The following is a 10978-nucleotide window of genomic DNA, read 5'->3' as shown; positions in this document are numbered from 1 at the left end:
TTTTGTGTCTCACAAGCACTTTATTTTGTTTAGATGATGTTGTTACTTTGTATTTTGATGAGTTTTTCTTGTAGAAGAAGTTTCAATATTCATGACCACAAAATGGTATGGCATATGATAAGAAGGGGAGAGGAGTAGCGAGTTAGAAAGGTAATACTGCAGTTGTGGAATTAGCCATTAAAAATCATTGGAGGAAGGGCATAAATGAAGACTAAACCTGATGGAAATTGAGCCATAATGTTCTCGAACACAGAAGAGCAGAATAAACTTTATTCACATCTAATCACACGATGGGAAAATACGGAATTTTTGGTCACTGCATTGAGGCATTTTCTTGTTATGCGCTACTGTACATATTAAGCTTACTGGAATGTGTTATAGGTTACAGTTATTAATTTTAACAACCACCAAGTCACTCTAGACTAGTAGGGTCTTCTAGCGCCTCAGTGGCGTGGTCGGTTTGGTCTTGGCCTACCACCTCAGTGGGTGCGAGTTCAATTCTCGGACATTCCATTGAGTGGTCAGAGATATTTACTTCTGGCGATAGAAGTTCACTATCGACGTGGTTCGGAAGTCACGTAAAGCCATTGGTCCAGTTGCTGAATAACCACCAGTTCCATGCAATGTCAAAACACCACACAAACAAACAAAACAGAAGTAGGGTTTGCTGAAAGGATTTCTACCCAACTGAGAGGTAAAAATTGAGAGTTAAATTCAAGTGACAGAAGTTGGACAGCCAAGGGGGAAGAGACCAAATGAAATGGGTAAGTGGAAAGCTGAAAGTGATCCAGCTGGGAGCTGAAAAGGCTCTGAAAACAAGCTTTAGTACTTTTCATAATGTATTGTGCCACGAATACCATACATGATAATCCATTACTTGGCCAGAAAAACTTTAAATCTGTAGCAAATATGAGAAAACTTAGAATCTGACCAAATCTATGCTCCCCTTAAAAGTGATTGATTTTTTTTATCGTATTTTGAAAGGACAGCATATAAATATTGTTTCCCATGATAAAATTTAGAAGTTGCAGTTGGCTTCAGGCTGGAAAAAACAACAGAGCTAGTTTTCATAGTGAAGCAGCTACAGAAGTATACCATGAATGTGAAGCGAAAGAAAGAATGGCTTTAATATGAGAGAATCGAATAGAATATAGAATTTAGGCCAAAGGCCAAATGCTGGGAGACCTATAAGGTCATTCAACGCTGAAAGGGAAATTGACATTAGGAAGGCCTGAGATGGGTAACAGGAGGAAAACCTTGCAGTTGCACTAAGAAAGAATTGATAAAAGGGTTGGAAAGTCAGATGGAAGAAAGAGAATACGAAAGGAAGTATAGTAAAAGAAATGAAGGGAGTTGCAGATAGCGGCCAAAGGGAGGCTGCAAAGACCCTTGAGTAATGCCTACGTTGCATCTCGCAAGGTGCACTGACAGCCTTAACCCCCTTACGGAGTTTACTGTGAGGGGAGCAACATATCGACCTTTTAAAAAACAGAATGAAAAGGGGATGAAAACTGATTCTGGTATTTATTTACAGATAATATATGAAGCACCCTTATGAGACTATTGAATCCCATATTTAGGTTGACAGAGCTCGTCCAGAAGAATGTTCCCACATGAGAGGTGAAGTCTGGGGTGAGATTAAGATGAAGTTGAACAGCTATACTCTGTTTTTTCCCATCTGTCCACCCGCCTGTGGTGTTTGCGTATGGTAACACTGCGTCCCGGGCTTTAGATAGTTACTTTCAGCTTACATTCAACACTAATAACAGTATCCTATTTCGAATATTAACGGTGTAATTCGCATACAGTAAATTATTAAAACACTTTTCAGTTGCAAATGTACATCCAGATATCCTTTTGTTTACCTAAAACTTACATATAGCGTAACTATCTAAAGCCGGGGATGCTGTGTTACCATACGTAAACACCACAGGCGGGTGGACAGATGGAAAACAAATGAGTATAGGTGGGAAGACTCCAAAGGCAGTATGTAACACAGCTGGGTAGGGGATTAGTACTGAAAAAATATCAGTACTCTTTACACTGTAATCAATAAGTCTCTGTGGGTTTTGAGATGTTTTGATCAAGCGTACAGGAAAAATGGCTATTACTACAGCATACAGAACTGTCAAGAAAGTTGTTTGGAGGCAGAGTGAGAATATCAAGAGATGGGACAGGGTCACGAAGTGGACGAACTGATTCTGAATAAATTTTGCTTAATACCCTTGAAGAAATATAAATCATTAAAATAATCAAGTTTGATCATAGTGATTTCATGTGAATCATGAGATACTTTGTAGGATGTTTGGTCTAATATGAACAAAAAAAGTTTGGTGATAAAACTGAGAGCCTGGATTTCGTTGAAATTAAAACAGAAAAGGGGACGGGAAAGATGTATAGGAGATGTGTCTTGGTGGAAAGGAACTTGAAACAAGGACCTAGCTTTCTAAAAGAATTACGTATATTCTTGAGACCTTAGGTGACAGGTCAAGACAGACCAGTTCGAGCCTGAAGGTAAATGTCAGTATGACTGAAAGAAAGCTTGTATGTGTGCAAAGGGCTGCGTCATCGGCAAAACTTTCATGAAGCTGAGGAAAGTTGTAATAGAGAGCACACCACAAACATGAGGAGGTAGGGTAGGTCTCCAAAGACAATGAAATGACCATATATGACTGAGAACCTCATTTTATTCTTATACTAAATGAAAGATAATTCCACTCTACCAGCAAGATCACAGACAGTATACCTACCTCTTAAATTACGGCCATCGATTACGTCTATTTTAAAAACTTCATTTATATTAACTTGTGTAATTTGTTATATCTTACTTTTTAAAATTATTTTCCCGCAACAAAATACCTTTACGTTTATAAGCTTCGGTGCCAAATACTTCGCGTTCATGAAGGAAATTTAGCTAAGAGAGAGAGAGAGAGAGAGAGAGAGAGAGAGAGAGAGAGAGAGAGAGAGAGAGAGAGAGAGAGCGAGCGTTTGTTTATAAGTCATCACGTAAAGGAAATCTTAGACGCATTCGAGTCTACCTTAAGCAACATTCTTCTTTCCAATTTTAACCTTTATTTATTTATTTTTTTAGATCCGGATTTAAGATGCTGAATAGTGACTTACTACTGGTATTAGTTTATACGATTTCCGTCCTGACTCTCCCCAAAGTTGCGAAAATAAAGCTGACGGATAAAAGTCACGTCGATGGAAAATAGATAAAAGCGAGGTAGCGTTATTATAGCCACTCGTTTTAAGGAAGCGACATATTGTCTGCGTTGCGCAACGCGGGAGTCGAATGTTTGTTTATCTTTTGATCTTGGAGTCTGTCTGTGACGAGTAGAGTGAGAGAAGCTACTGCTGTGATGACGTGCTAGTGAAAGTAATATTGTACTGCTATTTTTTATAGTAACGGTTGCGATACTGAATTAAGTCTATTACGAATGTGGATGTTAAATATGAATGTGTTTTTGACACATCTATGTTAGTATATAATAATTGCCTTTGCTACTAAGGTTAGCAACAATTAAAAGCAGGTGCGTTCCTATATACTAAGTAGGTTAATTCCCTACAATACGCAAACTGAATTTTTATGTAAACTTTGCTTTTTATTTTATAAAAGGGATAAAAACACTGGCAACAGTTAAATTCCCGACGGTAAGATGTAGCCTATTTAAGTTTTTATGGAATTATATGTATTTAATTACAAATTATAAGTAAATTGGGAAAAATTAATTATAATCGAGTTTTACCCAAAGTTCACCACATACAGGAAGCAATATATATATATATATATATATATATATATATATATTATATATATATATATATATATATATATATAGTATAGTAAAATAATGATGTTGACGTTCATTTTGATGAAACTGATAGTGATAATGATTATATAATAGCAGAATAATGATGTTTATGATAATGATAAAGCATATCCCAGGAAACAGGAAAATGATTTACTGAAGAAAGAACTCCTACAGTATCCTACAGACTGAAGTCTTTGTTTACACTCACCCCCCTCCCCCCTTGGGAGACGCTGGGAAGGTCAGTCAGCCAGGGCCGCAAAGCTATAGGTCAGCTCCTGACGCTGTGGATAATAAAAGATAATAGAATTAGTTTTGATTTATGTAGGTGTGTGTGTGTGTGAATTTGTGTATATATTATTATGTCTTTCAAGACATATAGTATCATGTGTTACAGTAAAATATAACAACACCCTTTAACGAAAAAAAAAATTGTAAGAAGGAACTTTCACCTTTTTTAAGAAACTGGGTCAATACAAAAAAAGAGAAAGAAAAAAAAAGAAAATAAGTTCTCGTGGTAAAACTTTCGATTTTAGGAGAATGAAATAAATGTGCAAAAATATAAGAACGGTTCTCTTTAACCTTCTATTCACGATTATCACCCTATTCACAGATTTTTTTTTATTCATTTTTTTCATTGAAGACTCATTCAAAATAGAACAATTGGAGCTGGCGTCCTAAAGGACTCGAGCGTGAAGACGCATCTGGAGCCGGAGAACGTGTTTGGAGCCGTTTCAGAGGCATATCCCACCTACTACTACTACTACGTAACCTGGAACGCTTGAGGTTTCCGTATTTATTGTGCCCCGTGCATGAATGAATAGAATATAAGCGCTGGGACCTGTGAGGTCGTTCAGCGCTGAAATGGAAATTGATAGTAAAAGGTTTGAAAGGTGTAGCAGGAGGAAAACCTCAAAAAGCAGTTGCGCTATGAAACAAATGCTAAGAGAGGGTCAAGGAAAGTAAGATGGAAGAAAGAGAATATGAACGGAGGTACAGTCAAAGGAATGAAAGGGGTTGCAGCTAGAAGCCGAAGGGACCGTGCAAAGAACATTAAGTAGTGTATACAGTGGGCCACGTGAGGTGCATGATTTATTCACTATATTTCCAGTGTCTTACTGATTTATTAATATCGGATTATCAATAATAATGATATGAACTATAACTATAAACACACAATAGGTGAAATTGACTGATGAAACATTTGACTTCTGCCTCCCAGAACTTCGAGAGAGAGAGAGAGAGAGAGAGAGAGAGAGAGAGAGAGAGAGGAGGCGGGGTGGTAGCGGGGGACGAGTGAAAGCGAATGACATACATTACACAATTATTTTTCAAGCAGTGAAAGTTGTTTTGAAATATCATTCCAGAAGCTCTGTTGATTTTCTATGCAAATTATCACCGCAACAAATAAAGCACAATTATGCGCAAGTGCAAAGTGTAGTATATATATCACTGCAAACACACACGCATACATGAAAAGTACGTTTGTGTATACTGTGATGACAATAATGGAATTGCGTAAAATCCAGATAAAAGTATATACACAATATATATATATATATATATATATATATATATATATATATATATATATATATATATATATATATATATATATTATATATGTGTGTGTGTGTGATTTTTACGAGCAGAGCCGTAATTTCCCCACGCAAAGATCACGGGACAACTGCTGTTCCTTGAGATTTGGCAAAATATGGCCCACCCTATGCTTCAAGTGACAAGACGGGAGGGGGGGTGGGGGGGGGGGCGGTTGTTGGAGGGGGTTGCGAATTGTGTGGTGGAGAGTGGGGTTGGGGGGCGGTGTCTAAGAGCAGAGAGAGATACAGAGGAGCTTAGACTAATTAATTCTCCTGTACCAAGGAAACATTCTCTCTCTCTCTCTCTCTCTCTCTAAGCATCCGGGTATTGTTGACGAAGAAGAGATATACGGGAAATTGCCACAATAACGGATTGCGATGACTTTCAAATATCTAAAGAAGCTATGGGGGTCATTGTGTTGCACAGTATGACAGTTCTTGCAAAAAATTGCCATTTTTCCAGAAGTGTTCGAAAGTACGGAATAGTACCTACAGAAGTAGTACTCCGATGGTCTGGTTTTTCAACCTTGGGGTCTATAATATGAATTATATATAGGATGTATTGCAAAAGCCTCGTGTGTTGTGTGTATGTGTGTGTGTGAGAGAGAGAGAGAGAGAGAGAGAGAGAGAGAGAGAGAGAGAGAGAGAGAGAGAGAGTTTCGGTCAAGACTAATTTGAATATGCGGATGTATTGCAAAGTCCTCTTGTTTTAAGAGAGAGAGAGAGAGAATTTTGACCAAGATTAACTTTGATTTATAAAATAGCAAAGTTATCGATTTTTATTTGTGTGTGTGTGTGTGTGTGTGTGTGAGAGAGAGAGAGAGAGAGAGAGAGAGTTTTGAGAGAGAGAGAGAGAGAGAGAGAGAGAGAGGATTTTGGTCAAGATTAACTTGGATTTGTAAATGTATAGCAAAGTTCTTGATCTTTGTGTTTGTGTGTGTGTGTATGTGTATGTGTGTGTTTGAGAGAGAGAGAGAGAGAGAGAGAGAGAGAGAGAGAGAGAGAGAGAGAGAAAATTACCTTGATCCTGCGTCAACATCGGAAAGATTCCGAAACTGGCAATATTCTGTCATTATCAAACACTTTTTATTTTTTTTTTTTTTTTTTTTTTACAAAGGAAACAACATACAATTCGTTACCAAACAGTTTTTTTTAAACATTTTGTTTTTTGACAAAGAAAACTAACAGACAATTCGAAAGGACGAGGTTCCCTGTATAATATATATATATATAGATATATATATATATAATATATAGATATATTATATATATATATATATATAATATATATATATATATATAGTATATATATATATATATATATGTATATATATATATATATATATATATATGATATAAGTACTAATCTTAAGGGCAGTACTTTCCCCTCAGGACAAAATCAGTCTACGGAAAATATTATAAACAAATCCCTGAGTTATATTTTATACCTTTCTTATTATCTTTACGTTGATGGACCGTCATCCGAGTTGTTGCAGAAAATTGCAATGACCAACTGTAGTATACGTCTGGTTGATTTGCAAAATGATTTATAGTAAGTTTATAGATTTTTACATTGTAGCCCTCATACAATTCTCGTGTAATTTTTTAACCATTTGCTCACATCCTCATCTATCTATTTATTAATTGATTTTTCTCTTTTTCTAATAAGTGGGATCTCTTCTTTCCGTATTTCCCATTATTTTGTGTTAGTTCTTTAATGAGCACTATTTTCTTTCCATTTTCTTTGAAAGCTTGAAATTTCATTGAACAAGTGGCTCCTTGGTGGACTTCTTCCATATGAATAGGGTAATAATAATAATAATAATAATAATAATAATAATAAAATAATAATAATAATAATAAGCAACATTGGGGCTGGTCAGTCGTTGGATGGGTGACCGCTCTCCTCGGCGTTAATTCCTAGGGAAAGAATCTTTACCATAATTTCCTCAGTCTACTCAGCTGTAAATGAGTACCTATCCCTGATGGGGTAGGGTCCAGCTATGGGTTAAATAGCAAAACTCAGCAATGATGGGAAGAAATGAAGAATTAAACGACAACGACGTAAATGGAACCCCTGGCAACAGAAGAGCTTCGTCCGGCAGCCAGGTATTCAGCTCAATTGAAGGGGAAGACGGTCAGGTACTTGGAGGTCGTTATCCAGCAACTGACCACCACAACGGCAGTAACCAACAACCAGAGACTGGAGCTACAGAAGCAAACCAGAGGAAGAAATGGACGAGAGAAGAAAATAAGGAAATATGGAGATGCTACATCAGAAGCAACCCGACGGAGAGAGGATATAGAAGGTTGTTCAACACCTGGAATGAGAGGAATAACACCCCCCAAACAGAGCAGAGGCTGGCAGACCAAGTAAGGAACATAGAGGAAAAGATCTGGCTCTCCCCAACAGAAAGAGAAGAACTGGAAAGGGAAATGACACACGGCAACGAATTACAAGAAGACGAACTGAGAGACGATACCACAGAAGATGACAAGGATGATGAGGTATCAAACAACGACACACGAAGAAACACCGACGAAGTAACAGAGAGGACAGAATGGGTAGAAAAGATCAGACAATGGATGGAGCCAGATACAGAGAGAACAAAGATCCCCTCCATGAAAGCCTATAACACCAAGAAATTAAGGGAGAAAACAATTGAGGTCAATGAAATAATAGGAATAATACACACCACCAATATCACAGAAACAAATAACTTGGCATATGAAGGAGCAAGATTAGTAGCAGAACTGATGGAGATATGAACACCAACACCACCAGCACAACCAACCCAACAGACACCAAAACAGCAACCTCCTTGGAAAAGACGCCTGGAAAAGCAAATCATGGTGATGAGGGCTGACTTGAGTAAACTGAAAGAGATGGCAGAAAAAGGGATAAGAAGCAAGAAAACAAGGGAGGAACTGAAAGAGAAATACAAAGTACAGGAGAGGGGACTAAACAACACAATAGAAGATGTAAAACAGAGGCTTAAGGTCAAAGCACATAAGATCCAACGGTACCTGAACAGGAATAAGGGATACCAACAGAACAAACTGTTCGGAACCAATCAGAAAAGACTATACAGCCAACTAAGAGGGGAAGACAACCACCAAGAACTTCCTGAAACTGAACCAAGTAAGAGACTCTGGGAAAACCTATGGAGTAATCCGGTATCACACAACAAGCATGCAACATGGCTCCAGGAAGTTAATTAAGGAAGAAAAAACAGAGAATAAAACAAAGATTCACTGAGATCACGACAGACACAGTCAGACACTAACTAAAGAAAATACCCAACTGGAAAGCCCCAGGTCCTGATGAAGTCCATGGATACTTGCTAAAAAACTTCAATGCTCTACACCCACGAATAGCAAAACAACTCCAGCATTGTATCACAAATCACCATGTGTCCAAATGGATGACCACAGGAAGAACATCCTTAGTACAAAAAGACAAGAGTAAGGGAAATACAGCCAGTAACTACAGGCCTATCACCTGCCTACCAATAATGTAGAAGTTACTAACAGGTATCATCAGTGAAAGGCTATACAACTACCTAGAGAATACAAACACCATCCCCCACCAACAAAAAGGCTGCAGAAGGAAGTGTAGGGGCACAAAAGACCAGCTCCTGATAGACAAAATGGTAATGAAGAACAGTAGGAGAAGGAAAACCAACCTAAGCATGGCATGGATAGACTATACGAAAGCCTTCGACATGATACCACACACATGGCTAATAGAATGCCTGAAAATATATGGGGCAGAGGAAAACACCATCAGCTTCCTGAAAAATACAATGCACAACTGGAATACAATGTTTACAAGCTCTGGAATAAGACTAGCAGAGGTTAATATCAGGGGAGAGATCTTCCAGGGCGATTCACTGTCCCCACTACTCTTCGTAGTAGTCATGATTCCCATGACAAAGTACTGTAGAAGATGGATGCTACGTATACCAACTCAAGAAAAGAGGCAACAGAATTAACCATCTGATGTTTGGACGACATCAAGCTGTATGGTAAGAGCATCAAGGAAATAGATAACCTAATCCAGACTGTAAGGATTGTATCTGGGGACATCAGGATGGAGTTTGGAATAGAAAAATGTGCCTTAGTCGACATACAAAAGGGCAAAGTAACAAGGACTGAAGGGATAAAACTACCAGATGGGAACAACATCAAACATAGATGAGACTGGATACAAATACCTGGGAATAATGGAAAGAGGAGATATAAAACACCAAGAGATGAAGGACACGATCAGGAAAGAATATGTGCAGAGACTCAAGGCGATACTCAAGTCAAAACTCAACGCCGGAAATATGATAAAAGCCATAAACACATGGGCAGTGCCAGTAATCAGATACAGTGCAGGAAAAGTGGAATGGACGAAGGCAGAACTTCGCAGTATAGACCAGAAGACCAGGAAACATATGACAATACACAAAGCACTACACCCAAGAGCAAATACCGACAGACTACATAACACGAAAGGAAGGAGGGAGGGGACTACTAAGCTTAAAGGACTGCGTCAACATCGAGAACAGAGCACTGGGACAATATCTGAAAATCAGTGAAGACGAGTGGCTAAAGAGTGCATGGGAAGAAGGACAGATAAAAGTAGACGAAGACCCAGAAATATATAGAGACAAGAAAATGACAAGCAGAACAGAGGAATGGCACAACAAACCAATGCACGGACAATACATGAGAACTAGCTAGCGATGACACTGACACGTGGCAATGGCTACAGAGGGGAGAGCTCAAGAAGGAAACTGAAGGAATGATAACAGCGGCACAAGATCAGGCCCTAATAACCAGATATGTTCAAAGAACGATAGATGGAACAACATCTCTCCCATATGTAGGAAGTGCAATACGAAAAATGAAACCCGAAACCACATAGCAAGCGAATGTCCGGCACTTGCACAGAACCAGTACAAAAGGAGGCATGATTCAGTAGCAAAAGCCCTCCACTGGAGCCAGTGCAAGAAACACCAGCTACCTTGCAGTAATAAGTGGTACGAGCACCAACCTGAGGGAGTGATAGAAAACGATCAGGCAAAGATCCTCTGGGACTATGGTATCAGAACACATGGGGTGATACGTGCAAATAGGCCAGACGTGACGTTGATTGACAAAATCAAGAAGAAAGTATCACTCATTGATGTCGCAATACCATGGGACACCAGAGTTGAAGAGAAAGAGAGGGAAAAATGGATATGTATCAAGACCTGAAAATAGAAATAAAAGAAGGATATGGGATATGCCAGTGGAAATCGTACCCATAATCATAGGAACACTAGGCACGATCCCAAGATCCCTGAAAAGGAATCTAGAAAAACTAGAGGCTGAAGTAGCTCCAGGACTCATGCAGAAGAGTGTGATCTTAGAAACGGCGCACATAGTAAGTAAGGAGTGATAGGACTCCTTAAAGGAGGCAGGATGGCAACCCGTAACCCCACACTATAAATACCACTCAGTCGAATTGGTGGACTGTGATAGGCAAAATAAAAAAATAAAAAAATTCGTAAAAAACCCTCTTTTAGGCAAATACTG

General features: G+C 38.5%; 1 long non-coding RNA gene across 1 annotated transcript in view; it reads right to left on the bottom strand.

Annotated features, from left to right (window-relative positions):
• Positions 1 to 3926: 3926 nt before the first annotated feature.
• LOC135227147 (uncharacterized) overlaps positions 3927 to 10978 on the bottom strand; it is a 13028-nt gene continuing 5976 nt past the window's right edge. The window contains exon 3 of the long non-coding RNA XR_010317350.1: positions 3927 to 4096. This is a non-coding gene — a long non-coding RNA (uncharacterized LOC135227147). The remainder of the gene's footprint in view (positions 4097 to 10978) is intronic.

This window comes from Macrobrachium nipponense, chromosome 15 (assembly GCF_015104395.2).
Source record: "Macrobrachium nipponense isolate FS-2020 chromosome 15, ASM1510439v2, whole genome shotgun sequence".
In the NCBI taxonomy this organism is placed as follows: Eukaryota; Metazoa; Arthropoda; class Malacostraca; order Decapoda; family Palaemonidae; genus Macrobrachium; species Macrobrachium nipponense.
Note: the sequence above shows the minus strand (reverse complement) of the source record. Positions and strands in the feature narration are given on the sequence as shown.